General features: G+C 42.5%; 1 protein-coding gene across 2 annotated transcripts in view; it reads right to left on the bottom strand.

Annotated features, from left to right (window-relative positions):
* RGS12 (regulator of G protein signaling 12) overlaps positions 1–7,211 on the bottom strand; it is a 109,145-nt gene extending 101,934 nt beyond the window's left edge. For both annotated transcript variants that reach the window (XM_072126156.1, XM_072126157.1), the window contains exon 1: positions 7,095–7,211. The gene's annotated coding sequence lies outside the window, so the exon portion shown is untranslated. The remainder of the gene's footprint in view (positions 1–7,094) is intronic.
* Positions 7,212–13,822: the final 6,611 nt, after the last annotated feature.

Below are 13,822 nucleotides of genomic sequence, written 5' to 3' on the forward strand. Positions count from 1 at the left end.
GACCGACCTTGGTGATTGGCTGAGCAGTACAGGCAGTCCCCGATTTACATACAAGATAGGTTCCTTGGGTTTGTACTTAAGTTGAATTTGTATGTAAGTCGGAACTGTATATTTTATAATTATAGATCCAGACAAAATATGTTTTTGTCCCAGTTACAATTGTATTTTCTAACATTTTTGCTGTAAGGATTATCAATAAAGCTTCATTACAGACACCTTACAGCTGATCATTGCAGCCTGGGACTATAGTAACATCCAGAGAGCTTCACCAGAGGTCACAGGGGGCAGAGGGGTCCGTCTGATACTAGGGGTCATCTGTAAGTCGGGTGTTCTTAAGTAGGGGACCACCTGTGGTTCCTGTATCTTATAAAGAACCACCAAGTAGAACCGGAAACTCATCAGAATAGGAGCACAGAGGAGGATCGGTATTAACCTGTTCTGAGTTTTTGAGGTTTTTTTGGATGGGTTCCACAATACTCCTTTAACTAATACTCTCAGGCATAAAGGTAAATGACATGCAAAATCTAAAACATGCCAGTGCATTCATTAAAGGGTCATTTAATTGTGTACCTTGAAGGTTCTCTCAATGGAAATCACGTAATGTACTTTACTCCCGATGATCATTAGCTGGCGGGAAGGAAGGCTATTACATGGGGTAAAGAGCGTAAATTCTATCAAAATATTTGTAAGCTGGTCTAGGAAATATGCAGCCGCGGGGACTGACTGGTTATTAAGTAACCGAAACATCACAAACGTCATAGATCCAGGCACCATGACTGTGGTAATATTTTATTTGTTATCCATGGCCCACTTCCTTCTAAAATCAACTTTTATTGGTATGCTAATGAGCCCAAAAGGGCTAGTGGGGCGTTACCAGAGCCCCTTTGTGCTGTAGTTTCACAAGCTGTTAAACTCTCCCCTTTTCCCCTGCTCCCTCTGCCTGATGTAATCTCACAGCAGCAGAGGAAGTTTCAGCACACCGAGGGAGAGGGGAAGTGCTGAGGCAGCAGGGGGGAAGGAAGACAGTGTGAAGCTACAGCACGGAAGGGCTCTGGTAACACCCCTCAGATAACAAATAAAAGATTACCAGAGCCATGGTGCCTACCAATAATCTTGGTATGCAAGTTGGATACGCAAGGGGGTAATAGGTCAACTGCGGTTATACACAAATTTTTGGTTTCTGAATTTCTTTAAGTTAAATAAATACAAATAATTGTTAAAATGAGAGGGGGCAGGGGAGTACCGTAAGTCAAATGCAAAGGGAAGATCATGGATAATGCCGAAAAGTTCGGATATTAGCAAAATAGACCAAGCGGTGAACTTTCCTTTAGCATGTCATGTAGTCCTACATCTTAAATTGCTAATATTAATCACAATTATATTGTAGAAACTTATAGTAATATATGTATCTGTATATATGTTGATGCATATGTGACTCATCTATTATTCATGGGCAGATTTAATACAGAAGGTGCCAGAAAGAAAAGCAAATACAAAGCGCTAACAACTGTTTCCTTCTTTCATATTAGTTCTGGAGTAGAAGAAAGAAAGGGAAGCTCCATGCTGAGCATGTACACAGTGTCGGACTGGCCCACCAGAGAATCCGCAGATCCTTCATGGGCACAATAGGTTCAATAGAACACAACACAATTTGGAGTCTACTAGATTTTAGTAGTTGACTCACGGGGTAGGTTTAAAGAATAATTTTTATCTGGTTAGCCCAAGGATGCTCAGTCTGACACAGCATGTACAGAATATATATATATATAAAATAAGGCAAACCCATTCTGGTGGCATGTAGTGGTAGAGATCAATGAAAGGATATGAGACTGTTCAGACTGCATTTGCATGTCAGCATGGCCACGTTCCATATGTGTAGCCTCACAAAAATACTCTAGAGAGACCCTTTTTTGGAAATGTTTAAATTATTCAAGCTAATAAGGTTGAAAGTTTAGGATCTCAATTACCTAACAGGTGGTGGACAGACTTTAAAGGGAACCTGTCATGAGGATTTAGATCCATACACCACTAAGTTGTTATCAGTGACAGGGACCGCAACAATGTCCTTCTACATTCCAGAGAGATTCATTATTAAGCCAGACAATCCCTTTAAATAAATTTTAAAGTTACTTTCTATGGAAGGATCTTCCTGGATACAAAATACACTATATATACTGGTAATTCACTATGTATAAGAGCTGTAGATATACAGCAATGTTTACCATGTCCTGGGATTGTTGTGCCGCCCGCACTTTTAATATATTTATATATTGCATTTTTTTATTGTCCTATATGGGTGTGGAAGGGATGTGCAAGCCACGACCCAGCGCACCTTGTGAGATTACGGATCAGCGCACAATTTTATATACAGGCAGTCCCCGGGTTATGTACAAGATAGGGTCCGGAGGTTTGTTCTTAAGCTGAATTTGTATGTAAGTCGAAACTGTATATTTTATAATTGTAGATCCAGAAAAAAAAAATTTGGCCCCAGTGACAATTGAAGTTTAAACATTTTTTGCTGTAATGGGACTAAGGATTATCAGTAAAGCTTCATTACAGACACCTTACAGCTGATTATTGCAGTCTGGGACTATAGTAACATCCAGAGAGCTTCACCAGAGGTCACAGGGGTCTGTCTGTAACTATGGGTTTTCTGTAAGTTGGGTGTCCTTAAGTAGGGGACCGCCTGTACTAGAGAAAACAACAACAGTAAAGTGTATGTGCGATCCATATGCCGCCCGCACTGAGCCGTATCATCATTTCCCATGTTAAACTCTTTGAAATAAGACTCTGGGTGAATAATTAATGAACCCGGCACAAGATCGTCTTTCACCTGCTCCAGTCACATGACCCACATAGGTCAAAGGGAAAAGCAACTGAAAGGCAGCCGCATTCAAATAAAGGCGCCAATACGTTATCTGCAGCAGTCACAAGGCAGTGGGGCTACAGAGACTGGAAAAGGTTCTCCCAGGATCTGTAATACCAGCGCTATGTAATATACAGTTATATGTAGTAATATATACAGAATATAGGAAGTATAGTAAATATATAATGATACAATGTATATATATGAGAGAGATAGATGTGGGTAGCAACAATCTGTAACATTAAACTACATGAAAACTCACATAATTTTTTAAGAAAAGAAAAAGTTCAACTTTTTTTTTTTTACTCAAAAGAAATATCACGTCAAGTTTCCCCTGAAATGTTGCAAATAATGACACGTTTAAAAAAATCACTTCCAAAAAAACCCCAAGCTTTAAAATCTGTACAATTTTTCCATAAATTTGACCTATAGACATACAGGCAGTATGTACAGGTTTATGTACAGGATAGGGTTCCGTACAGGAGAGGTTCTGTAGGTTTGTTCTTAAATTGAATTTGTATGTAAGTCGGAAATGTATATTTTATAATTGTATCCCCCGCCAAAAACTTTTTGGTCTCTGTGACAATTGAATTTTAAAAATGTTGGGTTGTCATAAGAACCAGGATTATAATAAAGCTTCGTTACAGACGCCTGTGATAACTGTTACAGCTGATTATTGTAGCCAAAGGCTAAAGTACAGTAAGTTACCAACATCCAGAGGTCCGTTTGTAACTAGGGGTCGTCTGTAAGTCGGGTGTTCTTAAGTAGGGGACTGCCTGTATGTGCACTTTGGCTAATATCTCTTACGTTATTATCAGCTTTTTACAATACATGTTAGTGTGGTCTTACGCCATTTTCAGGCATTGCCAATATGGAGGCAGCAATCCGTGGACCTCCTGCAGTATACGGACATGGCCCGGAGGACTATGGGATACAGCCATTTGCAGCTTACAGATCCTGCTCCATATTACGGTCCCAAAAATGATTTCACATTTCCAGTCGTGAACTGAAAAGGTTTCTCTTGTGTGAATGATCCCCACAAACTGTCCTTACAATTTACTTCCTGAGGCCAGGGGGGCAATGGAGACCCCTGTGTGTCACCCGCTGCAGGCACCTGTATCCCGGGCTCATTATGGAAGGTCTAGTCACTTGTACAGAAGCCGGACGAGGCCTTTGCCCTGTATGTGAGCTGCGGTAATCTCCAGACAGACTAGTCCAGATTAAGACGCTGGAGGCATGGCAGGGGGCGAGAGGAGAGTCACCGAAATATCACACAGATGAAGACCGGAGGGGCTCGATCAAGGTAAACCTTCCACTGGATTACAATGAACATGTAAAGTACATTAGGGACAGACAGACCCACAGACAGTCAGTGCTGCTCTCAGCTAAGAGTAAATATATTCTCCAACCTTCTTTTACACTTTATACATCCGCGCCTCATCATTTTCAAGTTCTCTGCCCGCCATCAGTGGATGAGAATAGTCTTAATAATGGTCAGAGTCATGCACACAGCTAGTCCCACTATTGTCTGGAAGTGAATGCAATTCTATAATGTCCAGACAACGTGAGATTAAAGGAAACCTACCATCTTTTTATATGTGTTATCCATGCCCTCCGTCCTTCGAAAAATGTACTGCTAATAAGCCAGAAGGAGACCTGGGGATGTTACCAGAGCTCCTCCGTGCTGTAGCTTCATAGGCTGTTACAGTGTCTCACTATTTAATTTAGATGTATATGTTATACGGGTGCTAGGTGTGTATGGGGCTGGACCAGCAGGTGGGTTGTTGAAAATATTTTGTATATATTATATATAATGTTTGGTTTATGTTTTGGGTTATTGTCATGTTTTAAATTATATATCTTAATAAAAGATCTACAGTGTCTCACTCCTGCTTCATCAGCCCTTTCTCCCTCCATCTATCACAGTGGGAAGAGGAAGTGCTCCTGCACAGTATAACAGCTTGTAAAGCTACAGCACAAAGGAGCTCTGATAACACCCCCACAGTCCTTCTGGCTCATTAGAATCATTTTAAAAGTTGATGTTTAGAAGGAAGGAGGTCATGGCTAACAAATATAAGAATATTACCACAGTCACTGTGCCTGGATGAGAGGAGCTCTGGTAACACCCCCAGAGACCTTCTGACTCATTAGCATAATTTTAAAAGTTGATTGTAGAAGAATGGAAGCCATGGATAACAAATATAAGAAGATAACACAGTCACGGTGCCTGGGTCTATGAGTAAGTGTCCCTGGTTTATCAGGATGGATTTTGATGGTAGATTTCCAAAAAACAGCAGCTTACATCTTCCAGAGAATTTGCTACAATGTGTCAGTCCAGGTGGTTTAGCTCACAGAACTTTGTTTAGACTGGATACAATTATATCTATTCGCTATTATAAAACCAAGTATAGTTTTGTGTCTCTGTATCCAGGTCCCATCAATGAAACCTCCACTTACACACTGATAATACACTATATGAGGTAGGTACCTACCTATATAGAGCATAGTAGCAGTGTGTAGCCTTGTGCTACAGGTTATTGTATATGAGTAGCAGATCCTGCTATGGGTTAGAATCTAGGGGGGGCAGACCAGCTCCCCGCATCCTTCCTTCCATCCTCTGTCTATTTGTTTCCAGTTCTCCCACAACAACAAAAAAAGCAAAAAACAAATAAAAAGTTCATAGAAAACAAGACAATCCGGTTTGGGGTCCTTATGACCTGTGACCTTCTGGTCAGGATACGGATAATTAGCAGTGAGGCGATATTGTACGTTCTCTAATGAGCGGCTGATGTGTATGTAATTAGCCATGTGTCACTAGTCACTCCACAATCTGCAATGTTTGTTCCTGCTCGCCTGTAATACACAATCACATTGTCCCCAAATGCCTCCTGCTCTCACCTTGTCTCTCAGCAACCAACACTTACAACTAGGAAGAACCCCGGATTTATCCCCCAGACTGTAGACCACCCTGCCCTGTACCATGTTGTCAGATCAGTTCCTTGGAAAGCTGGGTGATAAGAACCCAGAAGATTCTGCTGCATGTGAATGTAGACATATGGCAGTCATACCCAGCTTTCCCAGAATCCAGCTGTGCAGGCTGCTGTGTGTCCAGGTGTCTTCTATACTACATTCTATTACTAAACCAAGTGCCTTATGTAATATCATATACAGGGGCAGCCGAGACTACAACTCCCAGCAAATCCTCATATTAAAAACATTCCTTTATAATCTAAGTACAGCTGAAATCCTGGAATGTTGGGAGCTGTGATTATGTAAGAGGACACCAGGGAATGCTGGGAGTTGTAGTTTCCCAGTAACATTAGAACCACAATGCATGATGGGAGGTTAAAACATCTGGATAGCAAAAAGTGCACGCTGGGAACTGTAGTACTGTAACATCTGCCACCAGGGTATGTTGGGAGTTGTAGTTTTAAAATAATTGTACAGCCACATGTGAATGGTTGAAGTTGCACAGCCACCAGGGTATGCTGGGAGTTGTAGTTTTAGAATACTTGTAAGACCAGCAGAGCATGCTGGGAGTTGTAGTTTACCAGTAGCAGTAGAGCAACAATGCAACATGTGGATTTCAAAAAGTGCATGCTAGTAGTTGTACTTTTAGAATTGTAGTACTGCCACTAGGGCATGCTGGGAGTTGTAGTTCTAGAACATCTGTACAGCCACTGGGTCATGCTGGGAGTTGTAGTTCTAGAACAGTTGTACAGCCACTGGGACATGCTGGGAGTTGTAGTTCTAGAACAGTTGTACAGCCACTGGGACATGCTGGGAGTTGTAGTTCTAGAACATCTGCACTGCCACTAGGGCATGCTGGGAGTTGTAGTTCTAGAACATCTGTACAACCACCAGGGCATGCTGGGAGTTGTAGTTCAAGAACATCTGTACAACTACCAGGGGATGCTGGGAGTTTTAGTTCTAGAACATCTGCACAGCCACTAGGGCATGCTGGGAGTTGTAGTCCTAGAACATCTGGACAGCCACTAGGGCATGCTGGGAGTTGTAGTCCTAGAACAGCTGTACAACCACCATGGCATGCTGGGAGTTGTGGTTCTAGGAAATCTGCACAGCCACTAAGGGAGTGCTAGTTTCTCAGCAGAATACATGAGCTGTGCACCGGGGTCCCGCACCCTCCGCAGCCCCCGGGGTGGGCCCGGCCCTGTCCAGGGGTCCCGCACACACAGCGCCCCCGCCCGGCAGCACAGGCCGCCCTTACCGTGTGTGTGGCTCAGCTCCCCGGCCTCCCGCCTGCTCCCCGATCACTTTCTGCCATTTCAAAAACTTCTCTCCCTCCTCCCGTCCTGCGAGTTCTCTCTCCCGCAGATGACAATAGCCGCAGCCGCGCCCCGCCCCCTGCCCCGGCCGCAGCCTATCCCCGCCCTGCTCTGCCCGCCCTCCCTCCGGTCTCCTAGGAGATGCTTGTGTTGATATGAATGGGGGTCGCTCATTGGTCAGTGCTGTTTACCGGTGCAGAGTCCCAAACTTCACCTGCGACTAGACAGACGCAAATAAACCGCATAGAAATCGCACACGTTTCACTGTCTGTTCCTTCAGATTATCGACAACTCTTTATATATATATATATTTAATTTTACTTTATCCTTGCACAAGAATTGACCATGATTTAAGGAATCGTGTTGCAAGCCCAAGCATTTACATGCAGCGGGAAGAAGAAGGTGATCTGGTTAGTGATATATCTGGATTCAGGACCATCAATTACAATGAAGGTGCTTTCTAAAGGAAGAGAGAGATTGACTTCAGTGTTAAAATCTCTGCTTTTATACAACCATTTTACATCTCACTTCAAAGTAGATATTCTGGATGATTCCACCACACTGGGCCATGAAAGATACATGATCTGGATGGTGTTCAGCTGCATGGCAACCTAATGGTTGGGGTTTATTAATGCACCTTCTGCTGACAGGTTCCCTTTAAGTTTAGTAGGACTGAGGAATGACTGTATAGATAGATCAATCATATTAGCCTGGTGAAGGGAAGTTGCTAGCAGGGGCGTAACTTGAGGGGGTGCAGAGGTTGCTCCCGGGCCCAAGAGGGCCCTTATGGTGTCACTTTCCCATATGAGAAGACAATGGGCCACATTTATCACTTGTTTTTTCTGTTGTTTTTGCGCCTTTTCGTTTAGGCGCACCGTTTTTGCGCCCGTTTTGCGATTAAACGTCAAATTAGCCGCGCAGCTAAAATAACCACCTTTCCCTCATCTATCGTTCAATTCCAGATGTTTTGCTGCGCCTAATGATATTCATCACGTGCGACTTTTGCAATTAGGCGCAAAAACGGGCGCAAAAACACTCCAGCCCGAAGGTGGCGTTATCTGAGAAGAAAGCACTGAGCCCCTTTGCAGAACAGCTCATTTCTAGCAGCAGAGCTCAGCCAGACACTGGAACATATAATAGATACACTGCAGACACTGGAACATATAATAGATACATTAGATACATTACAGACACTGGAACATATAATAGATACATTAGATACACTGCAGACACTAGAACATATAATAGATACATTAGATACACTGCAGACACTGGAACATATAATAGATACATTACATACACTGCAGACACTGGAACATATAATAGATACATTACAGACAGGAGCTGCAGACTCTATTTACAGTTCATCACCTTCTATTTACAAAATATTCTGCAAAAACGCTGAGCTCAAAGCAAGACAGGAGAGAAGTTTGCACAAGTTTGCAGAAGCTTGCAGATACGACATACAAGTGTCCCCCATGTAATTCTGCTCAGTATCTGAGGGGAATACTGGCCAGAATTACAGGGGTGCAGCAGGAGATCAGCACTGGGGGATCCCCTCCAGGAGAAGCCCCTGCTGTGGAGGTCACTGGGTGCAGGGTGTCACACACCTGGGTGCTGCTGTGAGTGTTATCTTCATTCTGGGCTGTGGGAGAAGCAGAGAGGAGCTTGTAGCAGGATCACATGTAAGTGCCCGAATCTAACATTGCGCCTAAACTGTTTTAAAGTAAAGTGATTAATTAGAGGCAGGAAATTAACTTATCACAGATGGTTGTAGCTTGTGATAAATCTGGCAAAACAGTGCGCCTGAATTTAGGCGCAACTACTACACTTAGGCGCACAAAAGTGATAAATGTGGCCCTATTACTATAAACCATACATTATAGCCGGGGCCCTGGCACAGACTTTCCACTGGGGCCCATCAGCTTCTAGTTACGCCACTGGTTGCTAGGTAACTTACGGTGTGCCTTCAAGAGGATGTAATAAGATATCATTTGCCCCTCATCCATTTTTTTGCCAATATAAACTGATTACACACTGATGACATACCGACCTAAAAAAAAAACACCCCAGAACCACTGCTTGTGGTCCGAGGACAACTAATGTGTGTAAAATCTGTAAAACATAAAGACTTCATTACAAACACAGGTCATTGTCTGACGACACTTTCCCTTTAAGGATCTGGTATATTCTCCCACTTCAGTGAAAGTTATGCAGATTGTATCTGATCTACCAGGGAGGTGAAAGTGACACCTGAGGTGTATCGGGGGCAATGTCTACTGTTACTAGGGACACGAGGTGTGAACAGGCCCGACCTGTTATTGTCTCTACTACGGATGACTTGAAGCCTTTGGATTTTGTGAGTTTGTATATGTAGGTGTGAATGCGGTAGATATGTGTGTGTTTCACTACTAAAAAGCAGATATATTACACCATAAAATTTGGATTTTGGCAGATATTCCTCACTATAATTAATGAATAGTCCCTGACATAATCTGACCTTGTTGCCCATGGCAACCAATCACATTTACTTACAAAGTGAAAGTTAATTGGTTGCTATGGGCAACAATGTAAATTTTAAGTATAGACAGTTCTGTTAATTAAACCCTTTATCTGTTCAAAGTCATCACTTCTGTCTCCGTTAATACCGGGTCACATAACAGTCGCCATTTTGGTACTGACAAAAATCACTGTTATCAGACTTTCCAAGGGGTTGTCCCTACTTAGATTGTTATCCCCCTATCCACAAGATAGGAGCTAGTAATGTGATCAATGGGGGTCTGCCAGCTGGGACCCCCACAGGAAACGGCCCCTGCAGTTCATGAGAATGGGGGTCCCGTTCTTATTACTTGATGGAGCGGCAGGTCGAATATGTTTCCTGCCTCTCTACTGAACACTATGGGGCTCATTTACTAAGGGTCTGCACACCGCATTTTCGTCAAGTTTCCCGACTTTTTCCGTTTTGCGCCAGATTTAACTGGGGTTTTTGGCGCACGTAATCGGATTTTGGCGCAATCGCGCTGACATTCATGCAACACAAATCGGGGGGGTGGCCATCAGGCAACCCGACGGATTCAGACTAAGCGCAGGATTTAACATTCAAAATTGTGTCGCTTACAATGCGCTTACATACAACAGGAAGAAGAAGGTGAACTCCGGCGGACCTCACCGGGGAAGCGTGAAAAGCAGGATATCGAGCGCACAATCTTAGTGAATCGCGGCAGCTACGAATCCTTGTCGGACAACGCACCTCAGGGATCGCGACGAGACGGGTAAGTTAATGTGCCCCATTTGTGAGTGATAGTGAACACAGGAAGAGAGCCTCTTAATGGTCCAAGTTACAAGAATAGGGGATAACAATCTGATCCGTATGGCTCCAACCACCCATCATAAGAATGGGGCTCCCATTCACACTACTTGAGTGCCAGGTCAAGCAGGTGTTCATCAGCTCCATTCAATGATGGAAATTGCTGAACACAGCGCTCTCATAGACAGTGAATGGGGAAAGTGGGAGATACCAGAGTGCTGCACTCAGCAATTTCCCACACTGACAAACACTGAATGGAGCAGCAGGACACATTTTCAAGCTGCAGCTCCATCAATTAGTGAGGACAGCACTTCAATTTTCATGAATTGCTGAGGTCCATTCTCATGGTCCTAGGAGTCTCCTCCCACCGATCAGAATGTTATTCCCATTCCTGTGTATAGAAGATAACAATTAAACTTGATACAACCCCTTTAAGTAGAAAATATTCAAGTATTTTGTCAGAAATATATGCCCCCGTATTGAGTGTTGTGTGAAGCTTTTTTAACTGTAGGGACGCTACAACTCCTTTAAGAGCGACCATACAAGGCATAATCCATCTTTCCTAGGAAGAGATATGTGTGTAACCACAGGATTAAGGGCCTCGTCTGATTCAGGCGCCAAAATTGAAAACCCGGCACCCAGTCAGTTACGTCGCCCTTTCACCTGTGTCGCTTTCCCACCACGTGACATGTAAGACGATCCTGAGACAAGTTCATGATTTATTCACCTGCCGCAAGTCTACGAATAAAAACTCGTTCTTCAAGACTCAACGGCCGGAGATAAGATTTCTAGTTACAAGAGATCAAAGCTCATAAAATGTCCCAGCTCATGGAGGAAGGTTATAACTTATTACAGGTAGATAGAAGTGACAGCTCCTCACCTTGTCCTCTATGAAGGATCTTCCAGGACTCCACTCATTAGTTCTGCACAGTGTTCAGCCTCACATCTCATATAATACCGTAACTCCTTCATGGAACGTCAGGCATGCAGGATTGTTCATTGCTCCCGGAGTAAAGCAATTTCCCTGTATTGTGATAATATATGTCTTCTCTCCAAGTCTGTTATAGAGAAAGTCTAGCCACAAAGAGATATTTGTATGTTGAAAACTGCCACAATAATACCGCCACACAGTAAGTGTATAATATCGCCATTCAGTGACTGAATAATACTAACACAGAGGGAATGAATAGCACCATGGAGTAAATGGATAATACAGTCAAAAAGTAACTGAATAGTATCACCATACAGTGACTGAATAATAACATTATACATTGACTGAATACTACTGCTATACGGTGACTCAACTAAACCCGTTCCCTACACTGTACTGAAGAGACGCAAACACGTCGAAACAGCGCTGTCTACAGTTGGGAATCTGTTCCTTATGGAAAAGATATAATGGTTTGGCTTTAATCCCACATCATGTCATTAGGTTTCCTGAAAGTCATGCTTGATGTTAAGGGAGCTGCCTTACAAGGTAGCTAAGAGCCAATCCGCATCCTGGGAAACTTATTTGCCTAAATAATACCTCCATTAGGTGATTAAGGGAACTATAACAGGATACAGAAACTGAATATCAGTAACTGAATAATACACCATACAGTAGCTGAATAATACTACAAAAGAGTAGATGAATAATACCACCATAGAGAATCAGAATAAGACCCACATACAATGGCTGTAGTAACAGGCTCTAGTAACTCAATAATACAGCTATAAAGTGACTAAATCATACCACAATATGGTGACTGAATATTATCTCCATACATTGGCTAAATAATACCATCATATAATGACCGAATAATACCTTTATACACCTGCTAAATAATACCACTTCAAAGTGAACGAATAATGGGGGTCATTTATCTTATTTCCCCCTCCTCTGCTCTCTTCTTGCGTCTTATGTTTGCACCTCATTTGTCTTTGTAGTTTTGGCTTTTTGGCAAATGCAGAATTATTTTTGAGACTTATTAAGCACAATTTTTTTAAAATAGCACAACTTTTTTTTTTTTTTTTTAAAATAGCTTTTTCTACCCAGGGACAGGACTGAAGTGTTTTTGCGCAAATCAATGTTTAATAGGGCGCAAACATCTGGAAGCAGGAGAAATAGAAAGACATATTAGGCACAAACCAGGATTACTGCTACACAGAGAACTGCTGAAAAAAGTGCCCAAAAAATCACTAAAACACAACCAAAAAACAGACTAACATAAATTTGCCCCAATGACATTACATTAACTGAACATTACAGCTATTTAAAGGGCATCTACCACCGGGATGAAAGACTATATGCAAATGCGCCTGAGGGGCTCCAGGCTCGAAAGGTGTTAATAGAGCCTGGAGCCCCTCAGGCTCATTTGCATAGAGTCTTTCGTCCTGGTGTTAGATGTCCTTAAATAAGTAAATAATGTCTCTACAGAGTGACTCAATAATACCGCCACACAGTACATGAATTATAACACAAGGCATTAACTGATAAATTCCGAAAATAAAACTTTTTGCAACTTTTTGCATAACTTACATAGAAGTTCATGATAAATCAGGCCCCACAGGGCACAAAAATGTCATAAAACAACCATTGTCCGTACATATGATATACACCTATATACATCGAGGAGCCGGCAATGACTCATGACCTACATCTATAGGTATCCAGTGCCGGGCCATAGGAATGTGATCCCAGAAATGTCACTCCTGCCAGGGATTTCTTTATGGAGACAATTTGTTTTGCAGGATGACTTGTACTATGATGGATCCACTAAACAGAAACATATGTCGGCTCCTATAAAAATTAATGGCGCGTGTAACAATATAAGGAGAGGAATTTCAGGAGCTAATGAGACCTGGGGAAAAAAAAATCTGTGATTGAGGAGAAGAAGGTTTTATTCTCTGTACAAGACACACAAACAGCAAGGGGGGAGAGCAGTAACTCCTAATATTTGGGATGTCTTTCGCATTCACAGTAACATATGTAGACTCCTACTGTCTCTGTCTATACAGGGCCGTATTCACACTGAATTCCACTGAGACCACCAGAGGAGGTGAGACTTAAAGGGGTTGTCCAAAGGTCTAAAAACATTAGTCGCCTGATTTCTTCACTCTTCTTCTAAAAACATCAGTTCCATTATTGCAGCTAAGCTCCATTCATTTACATACAGCTAAGATGCAAAACCGGCACAAACCATGGGCAGTTGTGGCGCTTGTTTCTGGAAGAAAGCAGCCATGTTTTTTCTCTACCATTGGAGAACCCATTTAAGAGGAGTCTGTCAGCAACCAAACCAGAACAAAAGTACAAACTAGCAGCCCCCATCAGGTAGGTTATGAAATATCCTTTCTATGAATTGTCCTTTCTAGAATTCTTTC

The sequence above is a fragment of the Engystomops pustulosus genome, chromosome 1 (assembly GCF_040894005.1).
Source record: "Engystomops pustulosus chromosome 1, aEngPut4.maternal, whole genome shotgun sequence".
Taxonomy (NCBI): domain Eukaryota; kingdom Metazoa; phylum Chordata; class Amphibia; order Anura; family Leptodactylidae; genus Engystomops; species Engystomops pustulosus.